The sequence below is a fragment of the Danio rerio genome, chromosome 13, assembly GCF_052040795.2.
Source record: "Danio rerio strain M-AB ecotype USA chromosome 13, GRCz13ab, whole genome shotgun sequence".
Taxonomy (NCBI): Eukaryota; Metazoa; Chordata; class Actinopteri; order Cypriniformes; family Danionidae; genus Danio; species Danio rerio.
Window position 1 is genome coordinate 47,097,501 of NC_141033.1, and position 20,000 is coordinate 47,117,500.

At 35.1% G+C, this 20,000-nt stretch overlaps 1 protein-coding gene and 1 long non-coding RNA gene across 3 annotated transcripts in view; one reads left to right on the forward strand and one right to left on the reverse strand.

Moving 5' to 3' along the window:
* The window catches only part of mdga1 (MAM domain containing glycosylphosphatidylinositol anchor 1), a 409,026-nt gene that overhangs the window by 210,680 nt on the left and 178,346 nt on the right, over window positions 1-20,000 (reverse strand). The window lies entirely within an intron of this gene.
* LOC108191946 (uncharacterized) lies at window positions 7,515-11,791 on the forward strand. The gene is made up of 9 exons (NR_203042.1): window positions 7,515-7,568; window positions 7,708-7,751; window positions 9,008-9,100; window positions 9,177-9,339; window positions 9,730-9,929; window positions 10,041-10,134; window positions 10,532-10,700; window positions 10,830-10,945; window positions 11,316-11,791. It is a non-coding gene; the product is annotated as an uncharacterized LOC108191946 (long non-coding RNA).

Below are 20,000 nucleotides of genomic sequence, written 5' to 3' on the forward strand. Positions count from 1 at the left end.
CCAGATTTTAAATCAAGGCAAAATTTACTCTTGCTGTTTCTTCTATCTTTTTAATAAACACATACTGGATAGTTCAACTAAACCTGAAAAAAAAAAAAAAAAAAAAACGGTAACCATTGGACTTCTTTGGTAGGAAATTCATAAACTATGGAAGTCAATGGTTCCCGGTTTTCAGCTTTTATATCAAGGCAAAATTTACTGTTGTTGTTTTTTTTTTCCATCTTTTATTGAACAGATACCAGATAGTTCACCCTAACCTGAAAAAAATCTGTAACTATTGACTTACATTAGTATTGCTTCCCCTACCACAGGAGTCAATGCTTACATGTTTTTATTCAACAAAACGTGTAACCACTGACTTATGTAGAAGGAAAAATACTAGAGAGGTCAATGGTTACCAGTTTCAAGTATTTCAATCTAAGCGAAAATTACTGTTGTTGTTTTTTTCATCTCTTAATAAAAATACACCGGTAGTTCACCCAGATCACAAAAAACAAAATCAGTAACCATTGAATAGTTCACCCAAACCTGAAAAAAAATTGGTAACTATTGACTTCTATCAGTATTTGTTTCTATTAAACAAAACCTGTACCCATTGACTTCTGTAGAAGAAAAATCAAATACTATGGAAATCAATGGTCACTAGTTTTCAGCTTTGATATCAAGGTAAATTTTACTGTTGATGTTTTTTTCCATTTTTTTATAAACAGATACAGGATAGTTCACCCAAACCTGAAAAAAATCGGTAACCATTGCCTTCTATTAGTACTTGCTTCTGGTACCTGTTTATTAAAAGATTTCAAAAACAGCAACAGTAAATTTTGCCTTGAAATAAAAGCTGTAAACCGGTAACCATTGGCTTTTACACTGTAGTGTTTGATATTCCTACAGAAGTCTTCTGTAGTATGAAAATCAAATACTGTAAAAAAGGGGTTACTGGTTTCCAGCTTTTAAATTAGGCAAAATTTACTCTTGCTGTTTTTGGAATCTTTTAATGAACAGATACCGGGCATTTCACCTAAACCTGAAAAAAAAAATCGGTAACCACTGACTTCCATAGTATTTGATTCTTCTCCTACAATGGAAGTCAATGGTTACTGTTTCCAGTTTTTAAATGAAGGAAAATTTTACTCTTGCTGTTATTTCCATCTTATAATAAAATGATTTTGAATAGTTGACCCAAACCTTAAAAAAATTGGTAACCATGACTTCCATTAGTATTTGCTTCCCCTTCTGAAAAACCTGTAACCAATGACTTCTGTAAAAAAAAAAAAAAGAATCAAATACTATAGAAGTCAATGGTTACTGGTTTTTAGCCTTTATATTAAGACAGAATTCACTGTTGCTGCTTTTTCCATCTTATAATAAACAGATATCGGATAGTTCGCCCAAACCTGAAAAAAATCGGTAACCAATGACTTTCATTATTATTTGCTTCTCCTACTACAGAAGTCAATGGTTACAGGTTTTGTATTAAACAAAACCTGTAATCATTGCCTTCTGTATTGGAAAAAACAAATACTATGAAGTTGGCTACAAAACTTGTAGCCTGTAACCATTGAATTCTGTAGTAGGAAAATCAAATACTATGAAGGTCAATGGTTACCGGTTTTCAGCTTTTAAATCAAGGAAAATTTACTGTTGCTGATTATGAAATCTTTTAATAAACAGATACCAGTTAGATCACCCGAACCTGACAATGTAATCATCTTTCACTTGTTTCAAATCAGTTTGACTTTCTTTCTTCTGATCAATATATTTTGAAGAAAGCTGAAAACTGGTAACCATTGCTTTTCATAGTATTTGAATCTCCTACTACAGTCAATAGTTACAGGTATTGTCTTAAAATTATACCCTATAACCACTGACTTCTGTAGTAGGAAAATCATATACTAAGGAAGTCAATGGTTACTGGTTACCAGCTTTTAAATCAAGGCAAAATGTACTGTTGCTGTTTTAGCCATCTTTTAATAAACAGATACCTGACAGTTCACCTAAACCTGAAAAATCTGCCATCAATTAGTTTCTTTCTTCTATTAATTATATTTTGAAGAAAGCTGGAAACCAGTAACCATTGACTTCTATAGTATATGATTCTCCTACTACAAAAGTCGATGCAGGTTTTAGTGTTCTTCAAAATATATTCTTTGTGTTCAACAGAAGAATGAAACTGATGAAGGTGAGGATGAGTAAATATGTTATTCATTTTTGGGTGACCTATCCCTTTAAGACAGTATCAAGCCACTAAACAAACAGAACAATGCTGAAAACCTGCCATATAAACACAGTCTCCCTATTCTTCAGAGAAGTCAATGGTGCATTAAACTGCACATATACACTTTACCCTTCAATATTATAGAAGTCAATGGGATTTAAGGTTGTTTTCAAGGTATAAATGCAAGCTTTCATGATAACATTGTGTGTCTCTCAGCAGAATGAATCATCATTTGTGACATATGAAAACAAACATTTCTACATTTTCATTTATTTTTTGTCTGGTGTGAAGTCTGGCGCAATATGACTGCCTCACGTCATTGGAGATGAAGAGATTCCTCTCAAAAATGTGTAAGTCTTTTGAGTGTCCAGAAAAGCTATATAAAATTTAAGGAATTAAAGTGTAAATGTAAGGAATTCAAGTTTGAATATTCACAAACTTTAAATAGTGACTTTTAAAATCGATAATACTTCAGTGATATTGTAATTTGTAGAGTGTGAAAATATTTAATTTTCATGAATACACTGTAAAACAAATCTTGCGACCTAAAATATTTTAGCTGAATCAACTTAACTTTTCTAATCATCTCAAATTACAGTACATCAATCAGACTGACTTAAAATATTAAGTTAAACTTTAACAACTAAACAAAATGTAGTTGATACCTGATTAACAGGTTACATTTTGTTGTCATTAATTAAAATAAAAAATAAAAAAACATTTGTTGTCATGAATTTTGTCACATAAATTATTAGTGTATGTACGCATACCTGTCAATCCCTTCCATTTTTCCTGGGGTTCTCTTGTATTTTACAGGTCTGTCCCACTATCATCCCGTAAAGATATTTTCAGTCCTTCTTTAAAGGGTGGCAATAATCATTAAAGAGCTGATCCTACCTATACGCAACCCATACCACCGAACCACCAAGGGATGCCCCTTGCTCCTAAATGTAAGACTGTTGTGCTTTAGCTTTACTTAGGCATGAAAGCACTTTGAAATAAACATAAAAACAGCTGGATTCCCTTCCTTTTCGTTACAGGTGACATCGGCCCTCCAAATGTTTTTTTTTTTTTTTTTTTTCAAATTTAATTCATTTTGTCCTAAATAAGCATAAAAAGTTAGGAAAACAATTGAATGCTTTCATTATAACGTTATATGTGTGCATTTTTAAAATGACACCTGTTAATGTAATTAAACGAAAAACCCAAATAAACGAGATACATTCCTTGCTCTTTAATCACAATGTATTTGTTGTATTAATGTGTTTGCTGCTAATATATACCGTTTATTTTTTTGTAAATGATAATAAACATGTTACTGACGTTTAATTGTTTATTACAGAAGACAATATTTAGTAATTTGAGGATTTATTGGGGGAGGGGGGGCATTATTATGGTGGGCAGATCCCTTATTTTCACATCCCAATGTTGACAGGTATGTCATAAATCTCCTGAAGTATTATCCCACCCACCCCCCCCTCTGTTTATTTATAATAATATTTTTTTTATTATAGTAATTGTTTTTTTCTGTTTAACGGATAGAAGATTTTTTCAACACATTTCTAAACATAATAGTTTTAATAACTCATTTCTTATAACTGATTTATTTTATCTTTGTCATGATGACAGTAAATAATATTTTTTTAGATATTTTTCAAGATAATAATATTCACTTAAAGTGACATTTAAAGGCTTAACTAGGTTAACTAGGCAGGTTAGGGTAATTAGGCAAGTTATTGTAAAGCAATGGTTTGTTTTGTAGACTATCGAAATACAATATTGCTTAAAGGGACTAATAAACTTGACCTTAAAATGTGTTTTTTAAAAAGTAAAAACTGCTTTCATTCTAGCTAAAATAAAACAAATAAGACTTTCTCTAGAAAAAAAAAATATTATCAGACATACTGTGGAATTTTCCTTGCTCTGTTAAACATCATTTGGGTAAAAAATAAATTAATTAAAATTAAAATTCTAATGGCATTTAAAAATTCTGATTTCAACTGTATGTTTACATCCAAAGATGCTAGTAAAATTTATGGCAAAACCGTAATATCGCAAAAAAGACTAGCAATAATTCCATCCAATGAGTCAACAAGAACAAAATCGACACTTCCTAATAAACTGGCACCAAATATCAAAAAGAAAAGCTAAATATTGTCTGCATTGAATGAAATGCTTGAATTAATTTGGTAAAAGTGTTTCCATTGTAGTTTATGCAGATTTTTTTTTATCGGATAAAACATTTATCCTACTTAGTTGTGCGCATAGTTGTGCGCATATTTCTTTATGTACATTTTTATTAAATAAAGATTAATAAACTGACTAAGCCGAAAAGAAAGTGAATGAATAGGTGGATAGAAACATATATAATGATACTAAAATACTGCGATGACACTGCCAGCAACGCAGAAGAGGAAAGCAGAAAGTGCGCTGAAGACTTGAAGTGTGTTTAGCGTGGAGAACGGTCCCAGCGTGAAGCCCTGCAGGATCTCACTGTCTATCAGATTCAACATTCAAACAAGCTGCTTTACAAATCTCATGACTCCAATACTCCAATCTCTGCAGCACAGACTGAGACGCAAATATCCACGAGTGTGTGGGAGGCGGGAGCTTAACATCTAGAGATCAATAGGGCCCCGGGGGGCCCGACAGACTAGCGCGTGCCCAGCACGAGGGCCCCATGATCCCTGGCCTCCCAGAGCGCAGGGCCATGACACGGGCCACAGAGGAGAAACACACAACTGCTTGTTTAACCTTTCATAAAGTAGCCATTTCACTGCACACACGCATGCTCACACACACACCCAGCAGGACGTGCACTGTAAGCATTTGTGGATTATCTTGATATAGAGGCCCTTTTTCATTTTAAGGGCGCTTTATATCTTCTTTTCCGCACCTTCCACTTTATTTACTCGTTTTCCTGGAGGCAGCTTTTCTTTTACAATTACTGGCGCCGCTCCAACCACACAGGAAGGCAATGCGCTTCTGTTCTCTGCTGCTTTCACTCTTTCTCTGAGCTTCTTCCATCTCGGTGCAGTTATTTAGCTGCAGATCCTTGAATAGGAGACGTTTCATACCCATTACATCTGAGGCGTATTCAGAACCTTCAGCTCTCCATTTTAGTTTTTTTCTCCTCAGTACATCACCTTGAAAACTCTTCAGGATGGTTTAAACGAAAGAGCCAAAACAGAGGAAGAACATTCTTTTAGATGAAGCGTCCAGTATTTTATTTAATTTTTCAGATGTTAAAGAACTTCTTTCTATTAGAGATCAATCTGACAGTGAACCGCAAGCAAGACGTTTGACAGTTTGTCTATAGTCTTGTTCACACTGTCAATCCAAATTCGATTATTTGGGGCTTCAAAGTGGAAGAGGAGCTAAATGATTGACTGCTCGCGGTGCAGTGCTCCTTTTCAGATCCAATTTGTGCGTCCCATGGCACTCCTTCATTTCTTGAAGAATATCTGCAATCATTTTATGCCAATGATGTTGCATATGACTGAAGTTTATAAAAAAACATCAGCAACAACACGGTTTGCAAAATAAAAAACAGCAACAGCATGAATTTACTTTCATTCATTCATTTTCTTCAGCTTAGTCAGCTTCGTCTCTTATTTATTAGTGGGCGCCACAGTGGACTGAACTGTCAACTATTCCAGCATATGTTTTACACAGCGGATGCCCTTCCTGCTGCAACCTAGTACTGGGAAATACCCAATCACCACATTACGGACAATTTAGTTAATCCTTTTCAACTACAGTGCATGTCTTTGGATTGTGAGGAGAAACTAGAGAAAACCCATGCAAATACAGGGAGAACATGCAAACTGCACACAAAAATGCCAACGGCCCAATCTGGATTTGAACCATAAACCAATAGAGATAAATGGAATCCAGGATCCAGGGTCCTAAATAGAATGCGGTGACGACACATTTGTTATATATATATATATAATATATACAAATATACGTATACATATATAGTTGAAGTCAGAATTATTAGCCCCTTTTGATTTTTTTTTCTATTTTGAATATTTCCCAAATTATATTTAACAGAGCAAGTAAATTTTCACAATATGTCTGATAATATTTTTTTCTTCGGAAGAAAAGCTTATTTGTTTTATTTCGGCTAGAATAAAAGCAGTTTTTAATTTTTTAAAGACCATTTTAATGTCAATACTATTATATATGGAGAAAATACCCCAAGAACAAGCAGGAAATGAGGACAGTTGCTATAGAGGCCTGAGACAAAGCACCACCAGGAATGAAACCCAGTGTCTGGTGACGCCTATGGCTTCCAGACTTTAGGCTGTAATTGACAGTAAAGGATCTGCCACCAAGTGTAAAAGTGAAAGTTTGGTTTATGATTATTATTCTCTCCAATTACTTTTTGGCCCCTAACAAGTGGGAGGCACATATGCAAAAAGCTGTGATTTCTACACATATATATATGTAAATACTCTCAAATTAAAGCTAACAGTCTGCAGTTTAAACACATCTTTAATTTCAAATCCATTGTGTTGGTTTATAGAGTCAAAAATATTAGAATTATGTCAATGTTCAAATATTTATGGACACATATATGGACACATATACATATATATATATATATATATATATATATATATATATATATATATATATATATATATATATATATATATATATATATATACAACAGTTCTATCTGGTTCTCAAATCTGATTGGCTGACAGCCGTGCGATAATCTGCAATATCAGAACTCCTACAGCCTCTTTACCCTTTGTGTATTACTCCGCCCACATACAACCAGCAAAAAGCAGACACTACAGATCTACAGTTTAAAAGATACACGCTCAACTGTTTAACTGTCAGCTTATGATGTGAATCCAATGTGGAAGAAAGTAGTTCCAAATACAAAAGGGTTTTTGAGACTCTCCATGTTTGATTTTGTTTTTATATACACAATTATGCCGTCAAACTGTTGTATAAACGCAATATCACACTCGTAGCAGTGCGATATAGCTGTATATCGGCACTGGTGGGGGCACCATCGCACACCTCCCACCAGTGCCGATATACAGCCATATCGCACTGCTACTCGTGTGATATTGCTCATATATATACACAGCAAATTTTCCAGTGTTGTTTGGAGTTGTTTTTACAGTGTAAATTTTTTTGAGTTAAAAAGTGTTATTTGTGGTGTTAATTTACGTGACATAAACACCTGCAGTGTACCCTTGTGGTCAGAGTAAGGGTTAATACTGCGAGTTAACATAGTTAACACTAAAAACGAGTTGTTTCCATTTCCGGTCGCTTCACCTTACTTCCTCTTTGATTAATGGCGGATGGCACATGGAGAGCATTCAAACAGGTAACTGTCATATTACTTATTTAACCACAAATATTCAATATATTTTTACATGCTTTATGTTTCTCAATGTTAAATTAATATTTGTAATATTCTAACCGAGATTTCAAGTTCTAACCACTTGTCAATTTATACACGACAGACATCTGGAGCCGCGAGACAAGCTGCTTTAGCGGGAAAATAAAGGTAACTTTTAAACATTTTACAGTTAACATTTTTAAGGAGTTCCTATATTTGAATCGGGTTCAGTTCGAGCCTATTATGAGAAATAGGCAGTAATGACTCATGCAAACGTTTGAATTGTTTAAACTGTTTATTTGTTTGAAATATCTGCAAAGCAGCAGCTGTCAGTACTTAACGTTAGCTGAACTGTAACCTAGCTTCGTGTGTAATCTAACGTTATAATGTTCACTGTTCAGTGCGATTGATTTGTGGCGCGAGCAGCGAGGAGTCGCGGGCTGCCTGTTCTCGCTTTTATCGGTGCTTTTAAACAGTGAATAACGTTATACGATTCAAGTGTACAGGTACAGACCTGCTTTTCATAATACGGTAAAAACAGACGCAAAATACATTCGTTGTAAAAGTTAGCCGTGCTTGTTGACATGAAGGGATAGCCAGTTCAGAAATGATTCTTCTTTAACCGGTTCTTTTCAGTGAATCAATGGAACCAGTTCACTATATTGAACTGAATCATTTGAAACGGTTCGCTTCTCCGGTAAGCACCAATTCTTAAAATGGCCTACTTTATAACCTGTCTGACACTCAGTTTTACTCAAAAATATGTTGAGTTTCGACTTATTCAGTAACTGTAACAGACGGAACTGCTGTGAAAAGAACTGATGAGCGCGAATCGAGTAACGTGTTCCCTATAAGTGGAGCTGAGCTCCACTGACAACGACCGAAAAATGCTAAGCTCAGACGAGACGAACCCAAGCAGACTGTTATTGTCATTGTTTACCTATCAAATTTCATTGTTGACTCTAAGGTAGTAGTCGAATAGTAACGTTATTTATATAATATTTAAGTGCTGTTCAATTGCATTGCATGAAGAGCTGGCTTAGATAGAACTGTACGTACTCTTAACTTTTGAAGATCTTTCATTAATGTGTAATGTGACAAAAAAAAGTGTTTTTTTAATCTGTAATGTGCTTTTATACAAGTGTAATTTTCCTATAGCCTACGTCTTGCTAACAATACTAGTTAGAAATTGGTATTTAGAATCCTCCATAATAAAAAAACAAAAACAACGTAAATATAGCTATTTTTAGAAAAAGAAAAACATAATGTGCTTTTTTTATTTATATGTACTTTTCATAATAACACCCGCTTCTGTATCACCTTAACATGGAAATGAATAAATTAACTTGATTTAATTGTACTATGTCAAGTTTGTGATAGATTCTTGTTAATAATAAAGTGATATATTGTGTATTTTTCAACAGCTTCCATCATGTTGGTGAAAGTTTTATATCAAGGAGTGAAAAAATATGTAAAATTGCTTACTGATTTTACATTTCAATGTTTTCGCAGTGAAGGTAAGTTAAGATTGTGCTGGTCAGAGTTGTGCTCACTAAAGTCATAACCATTTCCTGAGTCTGTTTTTTTTTTCAGTGAAAAGCAAATTTGGATTATCAACAACTGCAGATCTTCAAGTTTTCAATGACAAGGACACTAATGTAAAAGAGGACATCTTCCAAGAGTTAATGGACAGCAATCCACATTTATGCTTGACTTATATGTTTGGAAGAAAATATTTCTGCTGGCCTGCCTGAGGGTAATTATTCAATAAATATTTGGACAGTTTTTAAAATGCCTCTGTTTTACAGTAGTATAAGTCAAAACAGTTAGAATTAAGTAAAAAGAAGAAATTCATAGAAGAGCTTAATGAACAGTGGAGTGTGTATAGAAATACAGAGTTTTTATGTTTCTTGACCATTGCCAGGTGTTCGTTTAGCTTAAGTTCATGTGATGCCCAGTGATGAAAGGTTGATCAAAATAGTCTGTCAAAACCACAGTGTAGAAAAACATTGAGGATGATGGTGTATAGTAAAAGCTATTAGTACAGCATTGTTTTAAATTAAGTTGAAATATAAGATAAATTGATTGTAAACTAAAGAAAATATAACGTAAAGGTTAATAATAATGTTTTCCATTTCTCCATCAGTGATTTCACCCACAAGATCATCAACAGCCAGCACATGTACTGATACAGTTTCACTCTCTTCAACGGATCATGAAGACCCAGAGCGAACAATGCAGAATCAATTGACAAGTACTTGATGAATACAAGCTCACAAACTTTAGGGCCACAGCACTAGACGGCAGCTGGTTAATATTGTCGTCAATCACATGACAGATTCATGGGTAAGATTTCATTAAATATATGCAAGAAAAGCATAGATTTTTTTTAAACCAAAAAAAAAAAAAGTAAAAAGTTAAGTACTGTCCTTAATCAAATATTTTACTGATTGTTAGGAGAATCCCCACGTGCAAGTAACGGGAGACTTATGCTTTGGACATTATTTCTCTTTTTCCCAGCCTGAGACACCCATTTTCCGCAAAAGAATGTGTAAGAAATTGTCTTATTGTACTTAACACAAACTTGTTCATCCGTTTTTATTATTTAACGCAGAGGTGCCCAAACCTTGGTCCTGGAGAGCCAGTGTTCTGCAGAGTTTAGCTCCAACTGTAATTAAACACAAGCTCTTAACTAGCAAACTAGAAACTTTCAGGCAGTTGTGTTAAAGCAAGTTGGGGCTAAACTCTGCAAGACACTGGCCCTCCAGGACTGAGTTTCGACACCCCTGGTTTAAAGGTTTGTGTTTTTTATTTTTATTTGTATCATACAGTCAGTCTTTTTAATGTAACTGGCATTTTTTAAATATTTCTTATCTATATTACAGGAACATTTTTAGGATCCAGAAAAGGGAACCGTTTGTAATAAATCTAATATGCTTCTTTCTTAGATTATTCAAGACTTTGGTCTCCTGTTCAATGCTGAAACATCCAACAAGTTGCTTGAGAGGTGGGAGACCGCATTTAAGCACAGGATCATCAATGAGGCGAAATCTCTAACTTCAACTGCCAGACTTCATTGTCTTATTAATTCAGCAGAAGGACAAGAATCTGAAAATGGTACGATTTCTAAGGATTTTGTAGTTTGAAATTTGCTTTGGTTTCTTTTGTATTTGTGAGCTATAAGTGTGAATGTGGGCTTGCTTCATTTTAATATTAATACGTATAACTTTATCATCATTCATTTAGACTGGGATAATAATGTCATCTGTCCTACTCCTTCTGCATCTCCTACCTCCTTCTTCAGAAAGATGACTAAGATCAGTTCAACAGAGGCCTTTGAAAGACTTGTGCGTTTCCATAAGGTAAAACTCACAATATTTTCGAAAGTCTTTTCATTGTTATTATTAAGGTTGTTAAGACCATTATGCGATGCTATAAAATGTACCTTTTGAAATTTTTTTTTTTTTTTAAAGTCAATACATTCAGTTGAATGCTGTTGAAGAATGTACGTTACATCTTGGATGAAATGAGGGTTTATCAAAAATATATAAACATATTTTTGTGGTAATTCTTTTCCCTGTCACACTACACAATGAATGAGATGAACACATTTTATTTTTGCACTTTGGGTAAAGGTGGTTTTGTTATTTTTTGTGTTTTCATTAACAAAATTGTAAGTTTCCTAATTGGTTTCCTGCATTTAATGACATATTTTTGGCTGTTTTTTTGCAGTCTTGCACCAGCATTGAAGACCATCTCAATGAGAGGAAGGGCCAACAGCGATATCTCCTAAGATCAGGAAGGATCAAGGGGATGATTGACCATTTCTATGTGGTTATGGACAAACATCTCGTCTCTTGTGCAGCAACCAGGTCCTTGAGTGCTGTTGATGAACTCTTTAAAGACTATGTGTTCAACTTGACGTACGAGGAAGCCCTTGTCTACATCTTTACCTTTCTGCAGACTACAGTCTACAACATCGATGTTGGACCTACCAGTGAGTCATCCAGGGTAAAGAAACTGCGTGCAAAGCTTTTAGACTAAATGTTTCTTTTACAATAATGTGTTGGTGTTGTCAAAGCTTGCAAGCAAGCAGCACCTCTTTAAGACTCTCACAGTTTTTGATACTGAAAATGCTGTACATTTTATGTTGGTTTAACTGTGCGTTTAAGATGCATTGTTAAAAAATAAAAGTTGAAACTGGTAAACTGTTCTGACTTTTTTTTTAACTGTTCAATGCAAACTGTCCTGTAATGCAGTAAACAATCTATATAACTAAAAATACATTTAAATATCAACCTAGGTATGTATGAGCACTATATTATTAGTGTTAAGATGAACACTCTTAGTGTTAAGCTATTAACACTGCGAGTGTAGTTTTAACATTTACTTTATGCAAATAGGGAAAGCGAGTGGAAAACAGAGTTAAAGTCAACACTAGCAGTGCTTTTTTTTAACACTATGCAAGTGTAAAATAATTTACTCTTTCTCAAGTGTAAATTTAACTCAATTTAGTGTGGACCTATATAAACACTAAAGTAGTGTTAATTTTCACACTTTGAGAGTGAAATTAACACTTCAAAATTTGCTGTGTATATATATATATATATATATATATATATATATATGGGGCAAAGCAGCATGATACTGTCAAAAGTATTGTTTGTCCTGACAATTTAGTCCAATATTGACCAAAGAGAGACATCACTGTTCTCAAAGAGTAATCAAACACAACCTTGCAAACAAATCAAGCTTTATTATAATTCTAACCTTAGGACAAGATGTCTGACAAAACGATGCAAGAAAGAAAGGACATTAATACAATACAGTCTCATAGCATAAAAAACGGCATATGCTCCAATATCTAATACTGCTGAACTTCATGTAGATCCCCAGCAATGAATTCACAGATCAAGCACAGAATACTAAAGATGATGCAGTCTAGACTCTAAATCCAGTGTGTCTGTATACAGAAGTATAGAAAATGGCAATCTATGTCATGGCGAGATGTGTTCCGCCTTGTTATTGGACTGACTGAGGAGCGCACAATGTAAACCAATGCAAATCAACACAGGAAAAAGCCGACCGATTTTTAATAATATATTTTGAAGAACATCTAACAAACAGTCAGAATACAACCGACTAAATTGTAGATGTTTATAAACACTACAAATATACATATGATTTTCTTCTTTATTTGCTTTGGATTGTCTTTGTTATTGTGCAAGCTCTTACAGTTTATTGCTGGTGATTATATGAGACAATTCATCAATAGAGATAAATGGAATCTAGGATCCCTTGTCCTTAATAACCAGATTCCTGTTATTTATATTTATTTGGGGAAAATGCCCCAAGAACAAGCAGGAACTGAAGACAGTTGCTGTAGAAGCCTGGCAGAGCGTCACCAGGAATTAAAACCCAGCATCTGCTGATGCCAATGAGGTTCCAGACTTGGAAATGACTGTAATTGACTGCAAAGGATCTGCAACCAAGTATTAAAAAGCGAAAGTATGGTTTATGATTATTATTCTGTCTAATTACTTTTGGACCCTTAACAAGTGAGAGGCACATATGCAAAGTGTTGTAATTCCTACACTGTTCACCTGATTTGGATGTAAATACTCTCAAATTAAAGCTAACAGTCTGTAGTTTGAGCACACCTTGTTTAATTTCTAATCATTTGTGTTGGTGTATAGAGACAAAAATGTCCAAATATGTAAGAGATGTGTCGAGAAATGGTTCTTGGTACCCATTCCTAGCAGACAGTAGAACCAAAAAATGAATGAAACCCAAGTATGGACCTGTGAATACTGTAAAAGCAACGACAGAAATCACTGTAAAGAGAAATCAAACACATCCTTGCAAATAAATCAAGCTTAATTATAATTCTAACCTTGGTACACGATGTTTCACACAACAATGAAGCAAAAAGGAAAGGCCAACAATATAAGAATACAGCCTACCAGCAAAAACTTGCCTATGCTCCAATATGTGATAATGCTGAACATCATATAGATTCCCTGAAATAAATTCACAGATCTAGCACAGAATACAAAAGGACGATGCAGTCTAGACTCCTAACAAGTCAATCCAGCATGTCTGTGCAGGGAACAATTGCACCAGAGCTACGGACAGCTCTGACAAGCCTCAACCTTTCCGTTTCCAGGTATTTGGACACGGATATTGAAATAACAAACAGGCGATATGAGGCCAAGGTGATTGATGCAGTGAGCGGGCCAGACTACACCCTGCTGGTGGTCTGTGTGCCGATACATTCGGCCTGAATTTCTTTATATTTCCCACCTTTAGTTAACAAAAGCCAGAGAAAAGGTCAAGCTGGTCTTGACTCGGTGGTCTATTGTATAAAAATAACCTTCACGGAGAATGGAAAAAGCCTATAGGACTCGGTGATAAAAACACATTTGAGATAAAAAAAGAGCATGTGGACATTCAGACAGATGTTATCGGCAGCTCACCCAGAGACACTTTTATTCGGCTGTATTTTTACTCCCTGGAGTCACAGCGAACGAGTGTGTGTGTGTATGTGTGTGTGGAGGACAGTTCCGTAGTCGGCACAATATCATAAGAAGAGCAGCATACCTGAATGTCAATATTCAGGACACAATTCAATCTAATCTGGAAATCAGATCCAGTATGTTAATTCATATGGAGCAGACAGCAGGATATGCTGTTGACTCACAATCAGATACATGGAAATAATGCCAAAGCCAGGGAGATGCCTATAGAAAGGCATTATTATAACGCTGCAGGAATATTGTGTGGAAAAAGGTAGAATATCTTCATCTTAGATGCCGTATGTTTGATGCTAAAGGCAATCCGAATGGAAACAATATTAAGCCGAAAAATATACATACATATACACTAACCGGCCGCTTTATTAGGTACACCTTTCAAACTGCTAGTCAATGCAAGTTTCTAATCAGCCCATAACATGACAACAAACTCAATGCATTTAGGCATGTAGACATGGTCAAGACAATCTGCTGCAGTTTAAACCAAGCATCAGAATAGGGTAGAAAGATGATTTAATTGACTTTGAACGTGGCATGGTTGTTGGTGCCAGACGGGCTGGTCTGAGTATTTCAGAAACTGATGATTTACTGGGGAAAAAGCGGAAATGTCCATTGAGTGGCAGTTCTGTTGGCGCAAATGCCTTGTTGATGCCAGAGGAGAATGGCCAGACTGGTTCTAGCTGATAGAAAGGCAAGAGTACTTAAACTCAAAAGACCACTCATTACAGCCGAGGTATGTAGAAGACCTTTTCTGAATGCACAACACATCCAACCTTGAGGCAGATGGGCTACAGCAGCAAAAGACCACAGCGGGTGCCACTCCTGTCAGCTAAGAACAGGAAACGGAGACTACAGTTTACAAAGGCTCACCAAAATTGGACAATAGAAGACTGGAAAAACGTTGCTTGGTCTCGAATTTTGCTGTGACATTCAGATGGCAGGGTCAGAATTTGGCGTTAACATGACAGCATTGATCTATCCTGCCTTGCATTAATGGTACGAATCATCTCAGACTGGTTTATTGAACATGACAATGAGTTCACTGTACTGAAATGGCCTCCACAGTCACCAGATCATGGAATAGGAGATTCGCATCATGGATGTGCAGCAACTGCGTGATACTATTATGTCAATATGGATTAAAATTTCTGAGGAATATTTCTAGTACCTTGTTGAATTTATGCCACGAAAGATTAAGGCAGATCTGAAGGCAAAATGAGGTCCAACCCAGTACTAGTAAGCTGTCCCTAATAAAGTGGCCAGTGAGTGTAAAAAGTGCATATATACATAGTACTGTGCAAAAGTTTTAGGCCAAGGTCTGTTGTTTTGCTCTTGGTACAATGGATGCATGTGACTCTTTGCCACAAAAGCAGTCATAAGTGTACATGTTTTGGTCATTTTTTACAAGGTGAATAAAGTATCTTTCAGGTGATGTGTGGTTTGTTAGGTTAGGTTTAAGGTTTGAATTGTTTTGGTTTACTTGTTTAAGATATGTGAAAGACAATGTTTGTCCTGGTTTGAGCTGGATTTCAACCAGTGTTGTTAGCAATATTGTCTGAATTAATGGAATTGTGAATGTTGAAAAGTACAAATAGGATTTAACCCATTATGCCATTCCTTCTGGAAAGAATTTCAGTGGTAATAGTTTCTATTTTCAGCATGATAATGATCCACTATTGCAGTTAAATCCTATTTAGAAAAAGAAAACAGTTGATGAAGCACAGACAGTCATGAAATGGCCTCCATAGAGTCCAGGCCTGAATATAATAAAGGGTGTATGAGATAAACTGGACAAAAAAAGAAAGATATCACAATTTAAACCTTGAGAAGAACTCTGGAAAGTGCTAAAAATAAATAAATAAAAAGCCTGATATCACGCAGCACATCATTTCAGAAAATGTCAGGACAATTAGAACAAAACAGTTCAAGCTGTGCTTGGTGCCAAGGGAAGCCACATTAAAGTTAAACTTTTGTCTGAAGATGAAATGTTGTGCTGTTGTTGTTTTTTGTATATTTTTTTTCTTTTTACTATATTTTCTGTTTGTTTTAATAAAGAGACTTACTGATTATATATTGTGCCAAAGTCCTAGGCCAACAAAGCTGGTATAGTATAATGCTTAGGACTTTTGCAATGTACACAAATACAAAATAAAAAACAAAGACAGGCATTCAGATACGGAACACACCTTTTTAATGGAGATTATCTGACTTTAGCATTGTTTTTCAGATAAAAAGGTATGTTAACTTAGCATGTTTCTTAAACACCCTCAAACGTATTATGGTATTTTTATGCTTTAGACAAGTCAGAAACTTGCATTAACTTTAACCTTCCCTTGACCAAGCCTCTACTATCACTGTATACCGCCTACCCCTGCAGATCACTAAAATTAAAGTTTGTTGGGTTTGTAATGATCTTGGTAATCCTATGAGGGCTACCAGTTTTGATATAAAGCTCTGAAACCTCTCTGAAACTCCATGTGGTGAAACAGATCACAGCCTTTTACTGGACAAGTTCAAAGCTGGATATCAGCTCGCCCAGCCAGCCACAGACTCAGATGGCCTTGGGCTATTGCAGACATCTGGAAAACATACCCTTCCTCTATCTTTCATCATTACGTTTCCTTCATTGCATTGAAAATATGGAAATGTGGGCCATCTCTTGCTTCGGGATTCCTTTAGTTCCACGCAAACACCATGCAATCCCACACATAGTGTAAGAAGGGAGTAATATTTGAATTGTTTAATATCTTGTTTAATTATATTAGAATGTGCCCGATTTTATTAACTACACTTGAGTAATGGTTTCTTCAAATTATTATTAAAAAAAAACAAATGAAATTAGTGATATCAAAATTTCAAGTGTCATAAATAAGCCTATTTTCTAACTAAATATATTTTGGGAGTGTTATGATTTGTGCTATTTTTTCTATAAATACATCACACTACTGTTCAAAAATTATGCTCTCCTATAGACCATTTTGAGGGATGTAAGCATTAACAATAGTCCCCAATGTATTTCCTGTTTTACATTTTTATTTTCCATAGATTCCAAGAATACAAGAAGGTCCACAAATTGATAAATAATGTTGTGACAGCTGTTTTGATGTTAAGTTATGACTGAATTGCCTCATTTCATAGTTATAAAACAGTTTGACAACAAGCAGGAAATGTTCATGGGTCAATAACATGGCCACATTGAAATGGTCTATAGCATTGGTGTTACAATTAGACTGCATCTTTGTTTTAATCTCTGTAAATAGCCATTGTTCGGTTCTCAGGTTAAATGCTCAGACATGTCAGTAAGCTGAGCTCTGAGTCTACAGCTGAAGAATCCAATATTACAGGAAAATGCAAATTTATATTAAAAAATGTATATCATAAAAATAATGTTTTCTACAATGGGAGTTGATGGAGGCCAGCAACCAACATTCTTCAAAATCTCGTCTAAATTAAAAGATCATTTTATTTTTGGGTGAACTATTCCTTTAACTACAGTACATCTAGTCAACATTAAAGGCCAGAAGAATGTACTGAATGATGGACACGTTCATGAGAACTGGACAAAATAAAATTAAAAATGAATGATTTAATTGAAAATAACATTTTAATTTTTGTTTTTATTTCTACTAAGAAATCGTTTATTTTCTATCATTCAGTAAAAAAAAAAAATATATATATATATATATACTGTATATATATATTTACAGTTGAAGTCAGAATTATTAGCCCCCCTGAATTATTAGCGCCCCTGTTTATTTTTTTCTCCAATTTCTGTTTAATGGAAGGAAGATTGTTTTAGCACATTTCTAAGCATAATAGATTTAAAAACCTATTTCTAATACCTGATTTATTTTATCTTTGCCATGATAACAGTAAATAATATTTTACTTGGTATTTTTCAAGACACTTCTATACAACTTAAAGTTACATTTAAAGGCTTAACTAGGTTAATAAGGTGAACTAGGCAGGTTAGGGTAATTAGGCAAGTTATTCTATAACGATGGTTTGTTCTGTAGACTATCGAAAAAAAATTATTTCAAAGGGGCTAATAATTTTGTCCCAAAAATAGTTTTTAAAAAATTCAAAACTGCTTTTATTCTAGCCGAAATAAAACAAATAAGACTTTTTCTAGAAGACAAAATATTATCAGACATACTGTAAAAAATATCCTTGCTCTGTCAAAAATCATATGGGAAATATTTAAAAAAGAAAAAAAATCAAAAGGGGGCTAATAATTCGGACTTCAACTGTGTGTGTGTGTGTGTGTGTGTGTGTGTGTGTGTGTGTGTGTGTGTGTGTGTATGTGTGTGTGTGTGTATATATATATATATATATATATATATATATATATATATATATATATATATATATATATATATATATATATATATATATATATACACGCATTACAAACTGAACGATTTGAGTCAGACTAACATGAAAAAAGATAAAAGAGAATATGTACAAAATATGTTTTCAGTTCAACAACGCTCAACGGGCATCATGCTGCCATCCCCGCTGTCATGTTAAACAGTAGATCATCGCTTTTGAACTCAGAATATCACTTTATTAAAGCATGCGCTCATAATCAATCTTGATGCCTTCTGTGTCAGTCTGCTCGTGCTGTCTCCGCCCCCGTCGCCGCCAGCAACCCTGGACCCAACACAAAACAGCCAATCTCAATAACCTGTTCACATATCACCACACCCGCCCCACCTCCAAACACTACTCCAGTCAGGCACGAGCCACACTAGCTCCCAAAATGACTAGTAACGTTAATGTAATCCCAGACATCCCAAGTCTCGGGAGACTCCCAGATGCCCGCAAATGAATAATAATCTTCCGTATATCATGTGTCTCCTCCCCGGTCCTTAAATACGTAGCAAACCCCTCTACATTCCTCTTGATGTGGAGGCTGAAGTATGAGGAGCAGCCCTATCCTGCTGATCAATTTGCCCTCTTCTGTGGTTTATAATGTAATGGGCAGCACAAATGTCTTGATACCTCAGGCTGTTGATGTTGCCATGCACTCTGCAGATCTCTCGTACACCCCCATACTGAATGTAACCCCAAACCATGATTTTTCCTTTACCAAACTTGACTGATTTCTCTTAATCTTGGGTCCATGTGGGTTCCAGTAGGTCTTTTACTGATGGACCTTTTGCCACTTTTCCAAATAATCAACTAGAAGGCAAGTTATTATGTGTTCCTCTTACAACTGGGATCCACGACAAGACTATTAATATTAATACTAATCATTATTAATTATATATATTTCTTCAGTCATATCGCATTGAATGAACAATAAAACTAAATAAATAAATTTTTTTTTAAAAATGTAATTTAGACCCCTCGTTAATGAATGTCTGCCACAATATTCCTTTATCAAACTGCAGTAACCGGCACTGAAGGCTCTAAAATGATTCCCTTATCTGCCCCACTCCAAATCACCTGACTTCTCTCTGCCATGTAGCACCTAATTTCCACTATTCCCTCAATTTCTGCTGGATCAAATATAAAACAGAGTCACATCCCACATATTTCCACTAGGAAATGTGTCATATTACAAAAGTAAAATGAGTTCTGAATGCCGTTTCATGTTCATCTCGTAGAGAGTGCTTCATGTCCAGGATCACTTCTGAATAGAGGCTGGACGTTCAGCATTTCCTTCAACCTCACAATCCTCAAGAATCGTTAAGCGCAGCTTTTGAAGTACGGATGAGTTTTAAGCCTGTGCAACAGGCATCAAATATATTCCAGAACCTACAGTAAATTCAAAAGTACGGAGCGTTCGCTATAATTACAGGCGGATCAAAAGCTGAAATGCTGCTGCATAAAGAAGCGGAGCTCATTAATGTTGACAGGTGCCGAACACCTGCTGGGC